This window comes from Plecotus auritus (assembly GCF_963455305.1).
Source record: "Plecotus auritus genome assembly, chromosome: 8".
Classification (NCBI taxonomy): domain Eukaryota; kingdom Metazoa; phylum Chordata; class Mammalia; order Chiroptera; family Vespertilionidae; genus Plecotus; species Plecotus auritus.
The window spans coordinates 61727431-61748219 of NC_137782.1; the positions used below are offsets into that span (position 1 = coordinate 61727431).

Below are 20789 nucleotides of genomic sequence, written 5' to 3' on the forward strand. Positions count from 1 at the left end.
CAATAAATGACATACTGTAATAGGGTCAAGATGGCCAGAAACTGACAGATGAGTTTGTAAGCAGGTAATAACTAAAAAGACTGATTCAGCCCTGACCGGTTTGGCTCAGTGGATAGAGCGTCAAACTGCGGACTGAAAGGTCCCAGGTTCGATTCCAGTCAAGGGCATGTACCTTGGTTTCGACACATACCCAGTAGGGGGTGTGCAGGAGGCAGCTGATCGATGTTTCTCTCTCATCGATGTTTCTAACTCTATCCCTCTCCCTTCCTCTCTGTAAAACATAAAAAAATCAATAAAATATATTTTTTAAAAAAAAGACTGATTCATACTTGATCATAATGAGTAAAATGATAATTGATATTAAAAGATGAAATGAAATTTAGTTCAAATCACTGAATATTTAGGCATCTATGTGCTGGGTACATTAGAAATTACCACATAATTTCTTGACAACATAAACTGATGAACAAAAATAGATACAGAGACAAGCATTGAACAGACCGACAAACCTCAGAGGGAAGTCGGGAGGGTGGGGGAAGGGTAAGAGATCAACCAAAGGACTTGTATGCATGTGCATAACCAATGGATACAGACAGTAAGGGGATGAGGGCATGTGCTGGGGCGGGGGGAGGGGGCGGCGTGGTGGGAGTGGGTGGGGAGAGGTCAATGGGGAAAAAAGGAGACATGTAATACTTTCAACAATAAAACATTTAAAAAAAAGAAATTACCACATTGATGATAGAAAAGAAAAGTAGCTGGCCAGCTTTATGAAATACTACAGAAGAGTATTTTTGTTTTGTTTTTTTAACTTGTGATGTAGAGCTGTTTTCCAAGAGAGCAGTTGGATGGGAGAGAGGAAATATAGGAATTCATTTGTCAAACATTTATTGAGCCCTATCATGTACATTTGGCTAGAATTCTATAGGATATGAAGATGAGTCTAGCCAAGGTTTAAATGTCATGTGGGTTATATGTAATGTGTGATGGACCTGAGATATTGGAGAATGGTGCCTGAAAGAGGTAGCCTTTGAGTGGAGTTGCCAGGAATGGTTAAGTTCATAATACTTGGAGATGAGGCAGTTTTTTGCAGGGTGAGTGAAAGCATGATTATAGAGATATGGGTGTTTAGGAGATAGCAGAGTCCAGTTTGGCTCAAGAATAAGATTATAACAGGGCTGCTGATAGAGTTAAGGCTGGAAATGAAGATTGAACAAAACCAGGAGTAATAATAGTAGCTCACATTTTTTGCATGTATACTGTTTGCCAGATAGTGTGCCAAGCATTTTATAAGTTAGTACAGTAAACCCTCAATTTTGCGGACTTTGAATTTAATGGACAAAGTTTCTGGTCCGTATGTCATAAATGAAAATTAACACCTTGTTAATGTTTAAATGTTTTTAACCAAGATTTTCTTATAATTAAATTAAAAGGTTATTTTTTTGTTATTAATTCACTGTTATTTTTAACAAATTTTAGCAAATAGGCATATGTTGGAAAAAACACTGTAGTAATTTCACTGACATAAATATTAGGTAACTACAACTATAGTCTACATATTTAAATTGAAGAGTCACAGCCTAAACAACGATTAGCATGTGATCACACCGCCTTCATCACGATAATTGTTGTCGCCTGGTGTGACTTTGCAGTAGTTCCCACCTGCACTAAGCCATGCCCCAGCCATGTGCACTTGTTTACTCTCTGTGACTGGGGAATGCATGCATGTACTAGACATATTCATAATGCATGCATTTACTATATATAAAATTACTGTAATACATATAGAAAACTTCTGTGAAATTAAACTTTTCATACATCATTTTAATTACACAAATGTGTCTACATAAGTAAAAACAGGTAAACTAATTTGTCAATTTTTTTAACGTATGTATTTGGGAAATCTTTATTATATAACAGAATTTTATCTTCAATGGACACCCCTCACACGAATTAGTTTGTTATATTGAGGTTTTACTGTATTTCATTTAAACCTCACAACAACCCTGTGAGGCAGGCACTGTTTGTAATCCTCTTTTTTACAGGTAAAGAGACTGAGGCATAGAGCTAACATTTGATGGAGAGTCCAGGCAGTACAAAGCTTATACTCTTAGCCTCGACATATTATGCAACTGAATCATGGAAGGCTTTGAATCCTTTTTATTTCTAAGCAGGGAAATTTGGACTTGATTGACTAAATAATGGGGAGTCAACAAAAGTTTTTAGCCATATGATGACATAATTAAAACTGTACATTAGGAAAGTAAGCCTGGTCTTGAAGTGTAGATACAGAACTAGTTTGATCTCTTGCTCCTCACTAGATTGGGTGCTCCTAAGGGCTGGGCCTGTGTCTGTTCCATCCTCCTTCCCTGCCCTGTGGCCCTAATGTCTCCCTAATGTGTTGTCTGGCACATTTATTTATTTTTTTAAAATTTAATCTTTTTGTACCTCACCTTATTCTAAAAAGACAAGGTGGCTGCTCAGGAGTTCAATAAACATTTGCTGAGTTAATAAACAAAGAGAGGTATATATAAATCTGTAATAATAAAAGTGTAATATGCTAATTAGACTGGACAGCCGAACAACCTTCCGGACGTCCTTCAGGATGACCTTCCGGACGAAGCTGGGGCTGCTAGGGCCGAGGCAAGCCACCGTGGCTGCGAGGGCCGAGCCCTTTGCACGAATTTCGTGCATCAGGCCTCTAGTATACAGTAGGTCCTCAGGTTATGTCAGAGATCCGTTCCTACGGCACGACATAACGTGATTTTCACCATAAGTCAGAACCCACCTACATCTACGTCACTCACATGAAGCACATACACAGCAGTAATGAAGTGAAACAGTAAAAAAAATTTAAAATAAAGATAACAATTCCTGACCTTTACTTGTGGTAAATAAATAATAAAAAACATAAAGCACATATGTACATATGTTGAAATGATGGAACTTTTTTTTTTTTTATAAATAAATGGGAGATGGAGACGTTACCATGAAACGACATATGTCGAGTCTGATGTAACCCGAGGACTGCCTGTATACATAAAGAGAATACTATGACTTTGTTGGAGGAAGTAATGCAGCCCTAGGTGATAAGCTATATTTTATATATAAATCCTGTAAAGCAAAAAAATAGAACCACATCTTCTTTAACTTGTGAAGAATTGTATATTCTATGTCAGTTAAACTATTAATGATGAATTAATATTAACTATGTCAGTTAAAAAGCTGTACTCATAGAAACAAAGAGTAGAATGGTGGTTGCTAGGGGTTGGGAGGTGGGGGAAGTTGGGAGATGTTGATCAAAGGGTACAAACTTCCAGTTATAAGATGAAAATGTTCTGGGAATTTAATGTTCAGCATGGTGACTAGAGCTAACAATACTGTATTATAAACTTGAAAGTTGCTAAGAGAGATCTTAAATGTTCTCAACACACACACAAAAAGGTAATTATGTGAGGTGATGCACGTGTTAACTAACCTTATTGTTATATTTGTTATTTTTCAGTGTATACATGTATCCATCTTGTCATACACCTTAAACTTATACAACTTATGTTCATTATACCTCAATAAAGCTGGGGAAAAAACAATGTCAGTTAATAATGTTAATGACCACCAAATTCAGAGGGTATTTATACTTCAAATAGGTATTTGAGTTTGTATTTAGAATTAAGCAGTTGCAAATCCTCCCCCGCTTCCCCCGCATACACACACAAGGAGGCAACAGAAGTTCCCATTAACCAGCTCCTTTACTGATTTTGAACCATTGAATATAGAACTAATATTAGTTCCGTAGTATCATTTATGTACATTTTCTAGAGATCAGACAGCAGCTGTCTCTCACAGGAAGAAATAGTTGCCAATTTGTGAATCACATTCCTGTTTTGGATTTTACTGAGGGAAATTATTTGTTAGGTTAAGTCCCTTGCCATAATTTTAAATGTTATATGGAAGTAAGATTGTCTCTTTTATAAAATATAGACTTAAAAAAATTCAAACACTTAGAGAAATTTAAAGACACTGTTGTTAACTACCAAATACCAGTAAAAGTGAGAAGATAGGTAAACCAGCATCTGACTAGATTTAATAGAGACAGCTTAATATACCCTAAATAATGGATTTGTTAAACATTCTTTCTCATTGTGGATATTAACAGCAGTTTATGCATATACATGCATGTACATATCAATGTGAAATATATTGATATAACTAATATAAGTAAAGTTGAATCTAGGAATGATCCTAAAGAAAATTGAGCCTTTAACTTAGTTATTTTAAGTTGTGTTTAACTCTTCAGTGTATGAGGAGATGACTCATTCAAAAGCATTGAGATTAGAATAAGTGTGGAGAAAAATGTGATTAGTATAGTCAGTATATGTCAACTGCTTACCAGCATTGAGAGATGTATACAGTTGATGAGTAACTAGTTTCTGCCTTCCAGTAAACTCATTCATCTGGGGAAGTGATGTGAACATAAATTAAAAATCAGGAGAAAGCATGACTCAAATGATATAGTAAGTGCTGTGGGAATTCAGAAGAGAGAGAGAGTGAGAAAATTTCAATTTGTAGGATCAGGAAAGGCTTCATGGAAAAGGTGGTGTATTACTTTCCCAAGTGTAGTCATAAGGTGGGTAACTTGAAATAATTTATTTTCTATAGTTCTCTTTGTTGTTTTTTTTTAAACATACTCTTTTTTTAAAATTGATTTTTAGAGAAAGAAACATTGAGTTGTTGTTCCACTTACTTATGTATTCATTGGTTGATTCCTGTATGTGCCCTGACTGGGGATCAAACCCACAACCTTGGCATGTCAGGATGATGCTCTGACCAACTGAGCTATTTGGCCAGGGCCTGTTCTCTGATATTTCTTGAAGCTAGAACCTGAATTCAGGGTGTCCGCAAGGCCATGTTCCCTCTGAGACTGAGTAGAATCCTTTCTTCCTTGCCTCTTCCTAGCTTCTATCAGTTCTCGGTGTTTCTTGGTTTACAGCTGCATCACTTCACTCTCTACTTCTGTTGTCACATGGCATTCTCCCTGTATGTCTCCAAATTTCCCTCTTCTTATAGAGAGACACTAGTCATAATTGGATTAAGGACCTACTCTACTCCAATATGACCTCTTCTTAACTAATTACACCTGCAGTAACCCTATTTCCAAGTCAGGTCACATTCTGTGGTACTGGGGGTGGAGAGTCCCTTAGCCCAGCCTGCACCCTCTCCAATCTGGCACCCCTCGGGGGATGTCCTACTGCCTCTCGCATTCCGGGACTGCTGGCTCCTAACTATTCACCTGCCTGCCTGCCTGATCTCCCCTAACCCCTCTGCCTGCCTGCCTGATTGCCCCTAACCACTTCTGCCTGCCTGCCTGATGGCCCCTAACCATCTCTGCCTGCCTGCCTGATCGCCTCTAACTGCTCCCCTACCGGCCTGATTGCCCCTAACTACTCCCCTGATAGCCTGATCACCCCTAACCGCCTCTGCCTCGCCCCACACCCGGCACCCAGGATTCCCTCCTCTGGCCGGCCGCAGGCACCCAGGACCTGGGCCAGCTTTGCCCGGGTCGGCTGCAGCCGCAGGGGACCGTGGGCGGGTGGCTTTGCCCAGGCCGCAGGCACTGGCGCCCGGGACTGTGGGGCGGGCGGCTTGTCCCTCTCCCGGGCCTCAGGTGCAGGTGCAGCCACTGGCACCCAGGACTGTGGGGTGGGAGGCTTGTTTCTCTTCTGGGCCGCAGGCGCAGGCACAGCCGCTAGTGCCTGGGACCGTGGGGCGGGCAGCTTGTCCCTCTCCCGGGTCGCAGCCACAGCCGCTGGTGCCCAGGACCATGGGACAGGCGGCTTGTCCCTTTCCCAGGCCACAGCCTGGCTGGTCCCCACCTCTCTCGCGAGCTCATTTGTGCCTGGCTGGTCCCCATTCCTCTCTCGCAAGCTCATTTGTGCCTGGCTGGTCCCCATTCCTCTCTCCCCAATGTTGAGTTTCTGAGGCGTGAAGGCATGACAGTGTTATGACGTTATGACCATTTGCATATTAGCTCTTTATTATATAGGACTAGAGGCCTGATGCACGAAAATTCGTGCAAGAGTAGGCCTTCCTTCCCCCGGCTGCCAGCACTGGCTTCCCTCTGGCACCCAGGACCCTGGCTTCCCACTGGCCGCTGTCAGGCACCCTGGACCTGGGCTGACTTCCCTCGGGCCGCCCACAGGCACCCGGGACCCAAGCTGGCTTCCCTTGGGCCACCTGCAGGCACCCAGGACCCAGGCTGGCTTCCCTCCTGCCCTGGCTTCATCAGGAAGGACGTCCGGAAGGAAGTCCAGTCTAACTAGCATATTGCCCTTTTATTATTATAGATACCTTTTGGGGGAACAAAATTTAACTACTAACAGGTGACATGATAAAGAGGTATTAAATTAAAACTTACTAAATAAAAGGAAGGGTAAGATTGCAACAAGTTGAGTTAAAGAGAGAAGAACCAAAGGGAATGATGGACATAGAAAAGTATAAGGAATATTTAGGAAATGAAATAGTGAGAAGTGTGGTTTGCTGGTATGTTGAAGAGCTGTGGGGAGATAAAGCCAGAGTAGTTTCTCCAATTGTCTCCAAAATGTTCAAAGTGGAATCAAATTAAGGACTGTGCACCCTGGCCGGGGGCTCAGTGGTTAGAGCATTGGCCCTCGCACCAAAGGGTCACCGGTTTGATTCCCAGTCAAGGGCATGTACCTGGGTTGCAGGTACGATCCCCAGCCGTGTGGAAGGCAACCAATCGATGTGTCTCTCACAAACCAATCATGTTTCTCTCTCTCTCAACAAAAAATAAAACTAGGTACTGTGCATTTCATTTGCATGTTATTATTTTTGTAGTTTTTTATTTTTTAAAACCTGTAACAATTCCCATTTGTCTGCTCCCTCACCTTTTCCCCCCATGGCATTGATTTGTTGAGACCAGAGCAGTTTTCTTTTTTTTTTTTTTTAAATATATTTTATTGATATTTTACAGAGAGGAAGGGAGAGAGATAGAGAGTTAGAAACATCGATGAGAGAGAAACATCAATCAGCTGCCTCCTGCACACCCCCTACTGGGGATGTGCCCGCAACCAAGGTACATGCCCTTGACCGGAATCGAACACGGGACCCTTCAGTCGGCAGGCCGACGCTCTATCCACTGAGCCAAACCGGTTTTGGCCAGAGCAGTTTTCTTGTTGAATGTGCCATATTCTGGATTTATCTCTTTCTTTTGTGGCATTCAACTTGCTCCTTTATTCCTTGTATTTCCCTAAACTGAAAGGTTTAAGGACTTGGTTTGATTTTAAGGAATTGGTTAGATTTAAAAACTTGATTATATTCTAGCTAAACATTTTGGCAAAAATAATTAATATTCTTCATATTGCACAATATCACCAGGTACATAAATCACAGGGTTCAAGTTGTAACTGCCAGATCTCTCTTTTGTGAAGTTGCATTTATTTTCTTTTGTGACTAGCATATATGTTTTGTTTCTTTAAATACTCACCTGAGGATATTTTTTATTCATTTTTAAAGAGAGTGGAAGGGAGGGGGGGAAAGAGAGAGAGTTCATTTTTAGAGAGAGTGGAAGGGAGGGGGGAAAGAGAGAGAGAGAGAGAGAGAGAGAGAGAGAGAGGGAGGGAAATATTGATGTGAGAGAGACATCAACTGGTTGCCTCCCGCACGCGCCCCTACTGGGATCGAATTGCAACCGAGGTACTTGGCCTTGACTAGCATCAAACCCGAGATCCTTCAGTCTATGGACTGCTGAGCCAAACTGGCAAGGACCAAATATGTTTTTTATTTTTATCAATGATAAGCATTTTTTCAATCTTGTTTTATCTAATTTTCATATTATTTGACCATTTGTTCAGTGTTGATATGGTGTTTTCCTTTTGTTTGTTTATTTACTTATTGTTATTTTCCTTTTAAGTTTGTACTATGCATTTACAAATTTTATTCAGTATAACAAAAATGATGCATTATTATAAAAGACAAATTTCAAGTTTCAAAATATAGCTAAAATTAAATGTAATTTAACCAAAAAAAGAGAGATACAGGTTGTAAATATATAATAGGGCATTTCTTTGACAGGATATTGTGATGAATCATGTTTGCTTAAAAAAAAAAATCTAAGTAGACAAACCTAAAAAACAAAGCTCTTGACAACCTAGGTGGTTTGGCTCAGTGGATGGAGCGTCGGCCTGTGGACTCAAGGGTCCCAAGTTCAATTCCAGTCAAGGGCACAGTGAGGGGTGTGCAGGAGGCAGCTTATCAATGATTCTCTCTCATCACTGCGGTTTCTCTCTCTCTCTCCCCCTCCCTTTATTGATTTTATTAAATCAATAAAAATATATTTAAAAAAAAACAACAAAAACAAAGCTCTTGAATCAAAAACTTCTTTTGCTCTGACTAGGTGTTTCAGTTAGTTGGAATGTTGTCCTGTGCACCAAAAGGTTGCGGATTTGATTCCCAGTCAGGTGGGTATAGGAGGCAACCGATCGATATTTCTCTATCATGTTTTTTTCTCCCTTTTTCTCTCTAAGAATCAATAGAAGCATATCCTCGGATGAGGATAAAAAAAGCACACAAACTTCTCTTATTTTTATTTTTGAAATGGAAGTAAGTCTTAAATCATAAAAGCTGTTTTACATACCCACACACAGAGCACCCAGAATTTAATTTTATTCCTTGTCCTCTGAGTATTTCATTTGGCTGTTTTTTATATACATCAATTCTTTTTAAAAATTTTTTTATGTATTGATTTTGAGAGAGAGAGATCAATTTGTGCACTTATTTGTTCCACTTATACATTCATTGGTTGAGTCTTGTATGAACCCTGACCTGGGATCGAACCCTTGGCATATTGGGACGATGCTCCAACCAATTGAACTACCCAGCCAGAGCCTATATACCAATTCTTTATCACTTTTAATGAACTATTTTTCAGTCATTCCTATTATAGATTTTTTTCTTACTTCATTTCTTTTTTTGTTATGTTATGCTCAAATAGGATTTTCCTTTCAAACCACAAAAGTTCTATAGGCGAATTGAAACAAGCAAAACATCACTTGAGGTACATGAAGAAAAAGTCAAAGTCTCCAGTTCCTCTCCTCTAAGCTACTCAAGTGAAATAGCCTAGTATTCCATAATTTTCTCTATGTTAGTAGAAACACATATACCTACAGATTCATCTTCTCTCATTTTATAAGACTATCATGATACCATATACATTATTCTACAACTATTTTTTTTACTTTTTATATCACATATTTTCTTTTTTATCATGGAATAGATATCTAATTCCTTGTTCCAACTGCATAATCCATTTATGTAGGTTCTATCAGTGAGCCACCCCTGTGAGGGCTACTTTTCTAGTTCTTTCAAAATGAAGTATTTCACTTGTAAAGAAGTGTCACATAGAAAGTTTCCTTACTACTAAGAAGCTTTGAATAAATTGTTGACTCAAGCCTTAATTTTTCATCCATTCCATAAGGGTATTGGACCAGATTATTGCCAAGGTCTCTCTGGTTCTTACTGTGCTCAAATTCTTGTCAAGTTATTTTTAGAGAATTTTTATTAGGTCCTAGATTGTAGGATTTGGTCAACTTTTCAATGTCATTTGTATATTTAGAGCATGGATTAAAAGGCTGATACTCCAAACGTGTTATTTTTTGTATTATAGCTTTAACATGGTGGTATTCATAATTAGAACATGATGTATGAAGTAGTCTTTCCCTAAATTTTACTTTATCCACCTACTATGGTATCTAACAAGACAGGAAAAATCTCATTGAGCCTCTGATTTATTCTTCTGGTTTACAGTGTGCATGATTAAATTATTAGCTACTAGAGGCCCAGTGCACAAAATTCGGGCACTGGTAGGGACCCTAGCAGTTGCCGACTGCCGGCTGGGACCTCCTCTCTTCCCCCGGCCACCCCCTGGTCAAACTCCCAGACGAACTCCTGGTCGAAGGGACAATTTGCATGCTATACTTTTATTATATAGGATATCTGTGTTAGGATGAGTGCTAGTTTTAGGAATAAAAATTTTATATTTTAGCCCAGCAGGTGTGGCTCAGTGGTTGAGCATTGACCCATGAACCAAGAGGTCACGGTTTGATTTCGGGTCAGGGCACATGCCTGAGTTGCAGGCTTGGTCCCCAGTAGGCGCGTGCAGGAGGCAGCCAATCAGTGTTTTGCATCTGTGTTTTTGTCTCTATTCCTCTCTCTTCTTCTCGCTCTAAAATCAATAAAAACATAAAAAAATAAAATAAAATTTTATACTTCACTATCTTTTGTTTCTTATACTAAAATCTTAGGATTGAAGTTTTAAGAGTTAATGTTAATATTCCCTAATCTCTTAAATTGTCTGTTACTCCTACCAAGAGCAAACCAGTGTTGTTACAGTATTGAAAGGCCAATGTCCTGGACAGGCATTTTGTTGATCCTTTCAGGGAACTAAATTTTTATAATTTGGCTAAAAATTTGCATAAATTTTCCCTTGCGGCCCTAGACTTGGAAACAGGAAGCATGCATAATTTTATATTCATAAGAACCTCACAAAAGGGTGAAGGGATGATGGGATAGGATCTTACAAAGCTGTGCTATGGCAGATTGTCTTGGACAGTTCATAATTGGCTGTTTATTTAGACACTTTTTAAATGCCTTATAAATTATCCTGAAACATTTAAGGCAATTCTATATAATAAAAGCCCAATATGCTAAGTGTCCAGTCGGCTGGTTGGCCGTTCAACCAATCAAAACATAATATGCTGCCCTAACTGGTTTGGCTCAGTGGATAGAGCGTCTGAAAGGTCCCAGGTTCGATTCCTATCAAGGGCATGTACCTTGGTTGTGGGCACATCAGGGATGTGCTAGAGCAGGGGTGGGCAAACTTTTTGACTCGAGGGCCACAATGGGTTCTTAAACTGGACCAGAGGGCCGGAACAAAAGCATGGATGGAGTGTTTGTGTGAACTAATATAAATTCAAAGTAAAGGAGTGGAGGGGAGAGCAAGAGAACCCTCCGCTCTTTCGGCTCCGCGGGCCGGATAGAACAGCCAAACGGGCCGGGTCCGGCCCGCGGGCCGTAGTTTGCCCATGGCTGTGCTAGAGGCAGCTGATCGATGTGTCTCTCTCATTGATGTTTCTAACTCTATCCCTCTCCCTTCCTCTCTGTAAAAAAATCAATAAAATATATTTTTTTAAAAAACATAATATGCTAATGATATGCTAAGGCCACTCAACCGCTCGCTATGATGTGCACTGACCACCAGGGGGCAGACAGTCGACTGGTCAACCAGTCACTATGACATGCACTGACTACCAGGGAGCAGATGCTCTGATCAGTAGGTTAGGTTGCTTCCGGGGTCCGACCAATCGGGACTGAGTAAGATGGGCCAGACACGTCCTGGAGCCCTCCCGCGGTCCCTCCCCAGCTGGTCAACCTCCTCCGTTTCCCTTGGCCTGGTCTGCACCCTCTTGCAATCTGAGACCCCTTGGGGAATGTTGGAGAGCCAGTTTCGGCCCATTCCCACAGGTCAGGCCAAGGGACCCCACTGGTGCATGAATATGTGCACCGGGCCTCTAGTCTATATATATAAAAGGCTAAGCGACCATCCAACCAGCCAGTAGGTATGACGTGCACTGACCACCAGGGGGCAGACGCTCAACACAGGAGCTGCCGAGCTGCAGTGACTTGGCAGCGGCAGTTCTCGGGTGACATCAGCACCCCGGAACCAGAGAGGAGGGAGCCCAATTCCAGGGTGTATCACCCGAGAACCACCCTCTTGCAATCCAGGACCCCTCAGGGGTGTTGGAGAACCAGTTTCAGCCCGATCCCCGCAGGCCAGGCTGAAGGACCCCACCTGCCGGAGGGACCACTCTCACTCTGCAAATGACCTTTGAGCCCCATTGCCACCCCAGGTGCAGCCGGCTGGGAAGGGGCTGCGGGAGGTTGGCTCCAGGGCGTGTCCGGCCCATCTCACCCAGTCCCATCCCACCGGCCACCTTCTAATTAATTTCCTTTCAATGTGCACGAATCCGTGCACTGGGGCACTAGTGTGGTCATAAAAGGCCAACTTAATTTCTTAAGTACTATAAGTATAATATCCAGATTTAGGTTTATAAGGCAGAAAATGTAGGAATTCTAGGATTCTTATTTTACAAAGCTACTTAAAATACTTGAATAGAGATATTCATTTGTTAAAGTGAAAGCATATAGAATAATAATTAACATTCTTAATAAATAGTTCTTGAGTTTTCATAAAGCTAGAAGGAACCTGAGATTCTATTTAGTTTGAGCTTAGTAATTCATCCTCATTTTATAATTTAGGAATCTTAGGCCCAGAGAAATTGTGTCCTACCCAAAATCATGCAACAGCTTTATGGGAAGATCATGACTAGAATTCATGGTGCATTCTGCCATGCTCAGCCTAGCTCTTTTTCTATTCTGTTACCTGTGTTTTATTTATTTTTATTTTTTAAATATATTTTTATTGATTTCAGAGAGGGAGGGAGGGAGAGATAGAAACATCAATGATGAGAGAGAATCACTGATTGACTTCCTCTTGCATGCCCCCTACTGGGAATTGAGCCTGCAACCTGGGCATGTGTCCTTGATAGGAATCGAACCTGGGACCCTTAAGTCCGCAGGCCAATGCTCTATCCACTGAGCCAAACCAGCCAGGGCTGTGTTTTATTATCATAAATAATTCTATTCTCAAGACATACCCAGTTGATTTTATAACTAATAATTTGACATTTGTATGAAAACCTTTTAAAAAATATTTTTATTGGCTTTTAAAGAGAGAGGAAGGGAGAGAGAGAGAAATATTGATGTGAGAGCAAACCATCGAGATTGGCTGTCTCCTGCAGGCCCCCTACCAGGATTGAGCCTGCAACCAGCCATGTGCCCTGACCGGGAAATCAGATGGCAACTTTTTGGTGCATGGACAACACCCAGCCAACTGAGCCACACCAGCCAGGCCTGAAAACATTTTTATTTATTTTTAATCCTCACCTGAGAATATTTTTTTCCATTGATCTTTTGAGAAAGAGTGGGATGGGGAAAAGAGAGAGAAACATCCGTGTCAGAGAGACACATAGACTGGCTGGCTGCCTCCTGCACACACCCCGACATCAAACCCACAACTGAGGTACATGCCCTTGACTGGGAATCAAACACACAACCCTTCAGTCCACAAGCCGATCCTCCAGCCACTGAACCAAACTGGCCAGGACTGAAAACATTTTAAAAAGTGGATATTGAGGTTAGGAAATGTTTCCCTGGGCATTTGGCTTTATTTAATTTCCTTATATGAATGGTGCAGCAGTTGTGAACCCAGGGCATCTGTGTTTTCTATTTATTTGTGTGCTTGTTTGTTTTTTACAGTTGTCATATGTAATAAAGTTTTTTCACAGTGTAGGTAAATGTTAAAAAGTATAATCAGCATATTTATAGTTTTACAACAGAAAGAGCAGGAAAGTATCAAGAAAGACTTAAGTCTGTAGCTAATTATATATATGCCATAGGACAAATCATGTAACCTCTGGGGGACTCTGTTTCTGCTCCCACTTAATTAGAATCCTTCAGGGGTTCTCCTCAGGACAAATGTATTGGTTTTTACATATTTGTTAATTGAAATGTTACATACACAATGTGAAGTGCACAAATCATAAGGATGTTGAATTATAAAATGTACCCTATTGTAATCACTACTGATGTATTTTGAAAAGTATCCCTCGGTGATTATGATAAGCTTTCATTGTTAAACAAAATCCTGGACTTGAGACTATAGGTGATCTCATGCCTTTTACAACTCTTTCTAGAGTGAAATTAGCAGAAACAGTGGTAGAGAGAACAAATTTGGGCAATCACGAAATTTTACTTTGAAGAGGTTTATGGGGCTTATATAGTCTTCTTCTGATGTCTCTCTTCCTGTTTGCCCTTTTTTTCCTTTCTGTCTAGGTCCTGGATAGAATGGAGAGGGGTCCTACTGAACCTCTATCTTTTCTGAGAGTGGTCAGAGTTCTTACACAGGTGTGTTGATTCTATGAAGTTTGATTTATAAAAGACTTGATTTCTACTTAAACAAAGGATTAAATTAGAAATAGACTTTTTAAAAAGAAGGCATTTTGATCTCAATGTCTGTAGATTATTTTATTTTGGCAAGCTTCATTTGGCCTATGGGTTGGACCCAAAGTGACTGAGTTAAAATCTGCATAATACGCCCTGGCCGGCTTGGCTCAGTGGATAGAGCGTTAGCCTGTGGACTGAAGGGTCCCAGGTTCGATTCCAGCCAAGGGCACATGCCTGGGTTGCGGGCTCAATCCCCAGTAGGGGGTGTGCAGAAGGCAGCCAGTCAATGATTCTCTCTCATCATTGATGTTTCAATCACTCTCCTTTTCCCTTCTCTGAAATCAATAAAGAAATATATTTTAAAAATCTGCATAATAGAAAAGCAGTTGAGTCATGTCTTTTTCTGTTCTGTTGGAAATATGCAATATGGAAGAGTTCTTTATTGGCTACATGGAAAGTACCAAGGAAAGATGAAAAGTTGAATATCTTAATTGTCCATGATTCTGGAGGGGATTGAAGGCATGGATAAATCCAAGAAGGAAAATATTTATTTGGTCCTCTTTCTGATATTCTCAGAATTGATAACATTGGGAAAAAAATCAAAGCTATTTTCCAAGTCTCTGATTCAGAGAAGAGCAAGTGTATATAGTCGGTTTTTGTTTTGTTTTGTTTTGTTTTTCACTCATCTACTTCTCTCATCACCATGAATGAACTTTATCATTAATCAGACATAAAAACTCTAGCTCAGTGATTTCCCAAACTTGTCTTCACATTCCAGTCACTTGATGGAGCTTTGCAAATTACTTATGCCTTTGTCTCCCTTCCTCCCCACACCCAATCCCTTTGGGGTTTTGTTCTTTAGTTGGCCTGGGAGTATGGCCTGAGCTTTGGAATTTTTAAAAGATGCTTAGGTGCCCTAACCAGTTTGGCTCAGTGGATGGAGCATCGGCCTGCGGACTGAAAGGTCCCGGATTCGATTCCGGTCAAGGGCATGTTACCTTGGTTGCGGGCACATCTCCAGTGGGAGGTGTGCAGGAGGCAGCTGATCGATGTTTCTCTCTCATCTATGTTTCTAACTCTCTATCCCTCTCCCTTCCTCTCTGTAAAAAATCAATAAAATATATTAAAAACGTTAAATTTAAAACATAAAATAAAAGATACTTAGGTGATTCTAGAGTGCAGACAGGTTTGGGACCTCTGCTTTAGCTGGTTAAAGCAAATCTGGCCACTATGCAACTTAACTTTTTTTTCCCCATAAATATTTAGATAAATAATTAAGAATCCTGCACTTGAAATCTTTTTTTAAAAATATATTTTGTATTGATTTCAGAAAGGAAGGGAGAGGAAGAGAGAAACATCAATGATGAGAGAGAATCATTGATCGGCTGCCTCCTGCACATCCCACACTGGGGATCAGGCTCGCAACCCCTGGCATGTGCCCTGACTGGGAATCAAACTGTGACTTCCTGGTTCATAGGTCGACGCTCAGCCATTTAGCCATGCTGGCTGGGCGAGAATCCTGGGCTTGAAACCTAAGTTTTTACTAGAATGTAAGCTTCATAAAACCAAGTACCATGTCTTTATTTTCTTCACCATTATATCTTGAGCTTTTAGAATAATACCTGGTATATATTGCATGCTTAAGTAATTTGTTGAATGAATGAATGAACCTATCAGTCTCTAGTGAGCTGAAAGTATGCTTTACCGATACTTGAGTGGTCTGAGATATAGAGTGGGGTGATGTTGGCTCTGTCACTTATTAGCTGTAGTACCTTAAGCAAGTTTGTTCTCTGTCCCTCGGCTTCCTCACTTGTAAAATGGGGGTTATAGGATCTATTCCATGGGGGAATAATTGAGTTAATAATGCAAAGCACTCAGAGCAATGTCTGACACATAATAATGTTCTCTAAGTTTTAACTACTGTAGAATTCAAGAAGTCCTGGTTTCTCTGCAGTTTGGGTAATTTATCTGTAGAATACTGTTTGAGGGATAAGGTAGAATAATGGAATCAGCTGTATTAAATGTAGTTAAAGAAATCCTGACAAAGAGGTGATTTTTTTTTTGTCAAGTTAATGAGGCATAATTTACATACAGTAAACTGCATGCATGGTTTTTTTTTTTTTTTTTACTCATAAATGTAGTACTTTTATTTTAAAGTTTAAAAGTTACACAAATAATAGATACTTATACATAGGAAAATGTTTTAGACAGCTGCATTGCTATTGGAGTGACTCTTACAGAGTTAGAATTATGTCTAGTTTTGGTTTCTGTATTTTAACCCTGGAGTCAGAGAAATCATTTAATCACATATCATAAATAAATAAATAACGCTGCAATGAACATAGGGGTGCATATATTCTTTGGTGATGAGTTTTATTTTTATTTTTTATTTTTTTAAATATATTTTATTGATATTTTACGGAGAGGAAGGGAGAGGGACAGAGAGTTAGAAACATCGATGAGAGAGAAACATCGATCAGCTGCCTCCTGCACAACCCCCACTGGGGATTTGCCTGCACCCAAGGTACATGCCCTTGACCGGAATCGAACCTGGGACCTTTCAGTCCGTAGGCTGACGCTCTATCCACTGAGCCAAACCGGTTTCGGCGGTGATGAGTTTTAATAATGTATTTATTAGTTTATAGTACTTTTCCTGAAACAATCACCATATCAAGTACAGAAAATTTCTAATTCCCTAAAAAGTTTCTATACTCTTGATTTTCAATCTGTCCCTCCAGCGCCCCCATTTTTTAGAATTTTGTATGAATGCATTCATACATTATATTTTCTTTCGTGCTAGCTTTCATTCAATATAAAGATTTTTATATTTATCCATGTTGTTGCATGTAGCAGTAGTTCATTCCTTTTTAATGCTAAATATCGGTATTGCTTTGTTGTATGGATATAACATGTTTGTTTATCCATTCACCTGTGTTGTTGTTTTTGAAATATATTTTTATTGATTTCAGAGAGGAAGGGAGAGGGAGAGATAGAAACATCAATGATGAGAATCATTGAACTGCTGCCTTCTACACGCCCCCTGCTGGCGATCAAGCCTGCAATCCAGGTATGTGCCCTGACTGGGAATCAAACTGTGACCTCCTGGTTTTAGCTCAACACTCAACCACTGAGACATACTTGCTGGTCTGTTTCTGGTTTTGATGATTGTGAATAAAGCTACTATAAGCATTTTTGTACAAGTCTTTGTGTAGACATGTTTTCATTTATTTTGGGTAAATCTCTAGCAGTGGGATTGCTGGGTTGTATGGTATAGTATCTAACTTTTTAAGAAATTGCCGAACAGTGTTAAAGGAGGTGAATATTCAGCAGGATTTCCAGTCAGGGTGCATTTATTTTTATTTATTTATTATTGCATAAAAAATTACCACAAATTTAGCTTCTTAATAAAACACATTTATTATGGCACATTTTATGGGTTAGGAATCTGGGCACAACTTAGGTGGGTCATCTGTTTTAGGGCCTCTTACAGGCAACAGTTAAGGTGTCAGTTAAGTTTCAAGTCTCATCTCAATGCTTGACTAATGAAGGAACTGCTTGCAAGCTCACTTGGTTGTGTTTTGGCAGAATTCACTTCCTCAAGGGAAGTTGGATTAAGGGCCTTGATTTTTCACTGGCTGTTGCCTGCAGGCTGCTCTCTGTTCCTTGCCATGTGGCCTCTCGGAAATGGCATGCTGAGAAGGCAATATACAGAGTCTTCTAGGGCAGCGGTTGCCAACTGGTGGTCTGTGGACCACTGGTGGTCCGTGAAGTCCGAAAGGTTGGCGACCGCTGTTCTAGGGAGATAGAAGTGTCCATCTTTTATAACCTAACTAGAAGCCCGGTGCATGAATTCGTGCACCGGTGGGGTCCCTCAACCTGGCCTGTGGGATCGAGCCAAAACTGGCTCTCTGACATCCCCTGAGGGTTTGGGCCAAGGGACCCCACCAGTGCACGATTGGGGCCAGGGAGGGACGCGGGAGGTTGGCCAGCTGGGGAGGGGCCACGGGAGGGCTCCAGGGCGTGTCTGGTCTGTTTCACTCAGTCCCGATTGGCCAGACCCCACAGCAGCAAGCTAACCTACCTGTCAGAGTGTCTGCCCCCTGGTGATCCGTACACGTCATAGCGACTGGTCGACCGGTCAACTCTCTGCCCCCTGGTGGTCAGTGCACATCATAGCGAGCGGTTGAGCGGTTTTAGCATATCATTAGCATATCACGCTTTGATTGGTTGAACCGACAACTGGACACTTAGCATATTAGGCTTTTATTATATAAGATCATGAAATTGACATCCCATCACCTTTGCCATATTTTATAGGTTAGAAGCAAGTCACTAGGCCAGCCCATATTCAGAGAGAGGATATTACACAAGGGTGTGAATACTAGGAGGCAGGAATAATTGGTGATCATCTTAGAAGTCCATCTACCATAGAAAGCATGACTTAGTGCCAGGCTGGGATTAGATAGGACAATGGGGGGGGGGGCGGGGAAGAAGGGTAGCATGTGAAATTTCTTTTATCTTCCCTCTATCAAACTTCTACATATCTCTCTACCTTTCACATTAGCCTCTCTCCCCTTCAAGAACAGAGGCATAAAGGTCATTCCCACAATGAGATTTTTTTTTTTAAATCCTCACCCGAGGATGTGTTTATTGATTTTAGAGAGAGACAAAGGGAGAGAGAGAAAGAGAAACATAGATGTGAGAGAAACATAGATGTGAGAGAGAAACATTGCTTGGTTGCCTCCAGTATGTACCCTGACCGGGAATCAAACTCCCAACTTTTTGGTGTATGGGACAACTCTCCAACCAAGCAAGCTACTGGCTGGGGTTTGAGTAGTATTTTTTTTTTATATTCAATTAAGGGTTTACTGAATCATGTATTATTTAGATATGTGTTTTTTTATATATTTTTTTTATTGATTTCAGAGAGGAAGGGAGAGGGGGAGAGAGAGAGAGAGAGAGAGAGAGAGAGAGAGAGAGAGAGAGAGAGAGAGAGAGAAAGAAACAGAAACATCAGTGATGAGAGAGAATCATTGATTGGCTGCCTCCTGCACGCCCCTGCACTGGGGATCGAGCCCACAGCGCAGGCATGTGCCCTTGACCAGAATCGAACCTGGGACCCTTGAGTCTGCAGGCCGACGCTCTATCCACTGAGCCAAACCGGCCAGGGCTAGATATGTGTTTTAAAAAACATTTGTTACATAAATTGAGAGAGGTACAAAAGTAGAATGCTGTCATGAAATACCCATGTACCTTTTACCCAGCTTCAACAATTTATTTTCAACTTTAGCAGTATGGACATTCTGGGCTGGGTAATTCTTCATTTCAGAGACTGTCCTGTGCATTGTAGGATATTTAACAGCATCCTTGACCTCTATGGGCAGTACTCCAAATATAGTAGAGAGATACTACATTTTATTCATTTAATAATTGATGGACATTTGGGTTGTTTCCAGTTTGAGGTTATTATAAAGTTGCTATTTACTTTCATAGTCAAGTCTTTGTGTAGATATGTTTTTATTTATTTGGGCTAAGTACCTAGAAGGATATTGCTGGGTCCTCTGATAAGTATATGCTTAACTTTATAAGAAACTACCAGGTTGCTTGTACCTTTTTATATTCAACGAATATGAGAGCTCCAGTTGTTCTATATTCTTATCAACACTTGATATTATCATTCTTATAAATTTTAGCCATTATAGTAGGTGTGTTATTTCTTTGTGGCCATATGTTTTTTTGCTGTTTGTGTTTTTTTTTTTCAATTACAGTTGGCATACAATATTATATTAGTTTCAGGTGTACAACACAATGATTAGACATTTATATAATTTGCAAAGTGATAGCCCTGATAAGTCTAATACCCATCTGACACCATATCCCCATGACTTTTTTTTTTCTCATGTCAGACGGGTAATGTGCCAAAGTCATAACAAGGTTTGTGGGAAGCACACCTCACATATGTGTATGACCACCCAATCATCACGCTTATGAGCTACAAAAGGATCCCCATGACTATTTTTATAACTGCCAATTTGTACTTCTTAATCTCTTCACCGTTTTCACTATTCCCCTAACCCAGTGGTCGGCAAACTGCGGCTCACGAGCCACATGCGGCTCTTTGGCCTCTTGAGTGTGGCTCTTCCACAAAGTACCACAGCCTGGGCGAGTCTATTTTGAAGAAGTGGCATTAGAAGAAGTTTAAGTTTAAAAAATTTGGCTCTCAAAAGAAATTTCAGTCGTTGTACTGTTGATATTTGGCTCTGTTGTTTAATGAGTTTGCCGACCACTGCCCTAACCCCCTCCCATCTGGTGACCATCAGTTTGTTCTCTGTATCTGTGCATTTGTTTCTGTTTTGTTTGTTCATTTATTTTTTAGATTCCACATATAAGTGAAATCACATGGTATTTGTCTTTTTCTATCTGACTTATTTCACTTAGCATAATATCCTCTAGGTCCATCCATGTTGTCATATATGGCAAGATTTCATTCTTTTTTATGACCCAGTAATATTCCATTATCACATTTTTTTTTTATCCACTTGTCTATCAGTGGACACTTAGATTGCTTCCATATCTTGGCTGTTGTTAATTATGCTGCAGTACACATAGGGATGCATATATCATTTTTAAAAATATGTTTTATTGAATTTTTAGAGAGAGAGGAAGGGAGAGAGAGAAAGAGATAGGAACATCAAGAGTGAACCATTGATTGC

At 40.4% G+C, this 20789-nt stretch overlaps 1 protein-coding gene across 2 annotated transcripts in view; it reads left to right on the forward strand.

Moving 5' to 3' along the window:
* Positions 1–20789, forward strand: part of NCOA6 (nuclear receptor coactivator 6) — a 103051-nt gene that overhangs the window by 6035 nt on the left and 76227 nt on the right. For both annotated transcript variants that reach the window (XM_080684285.1, XM_080684286.1), the window contains exon 2: positions 13966–14037. The gene's annotated coding sequence lies outside the window, so the exon portion shown is untranslated. The remainder of the gene's footprint in view (positions 1–13965; positions 14038–20789) is intronic.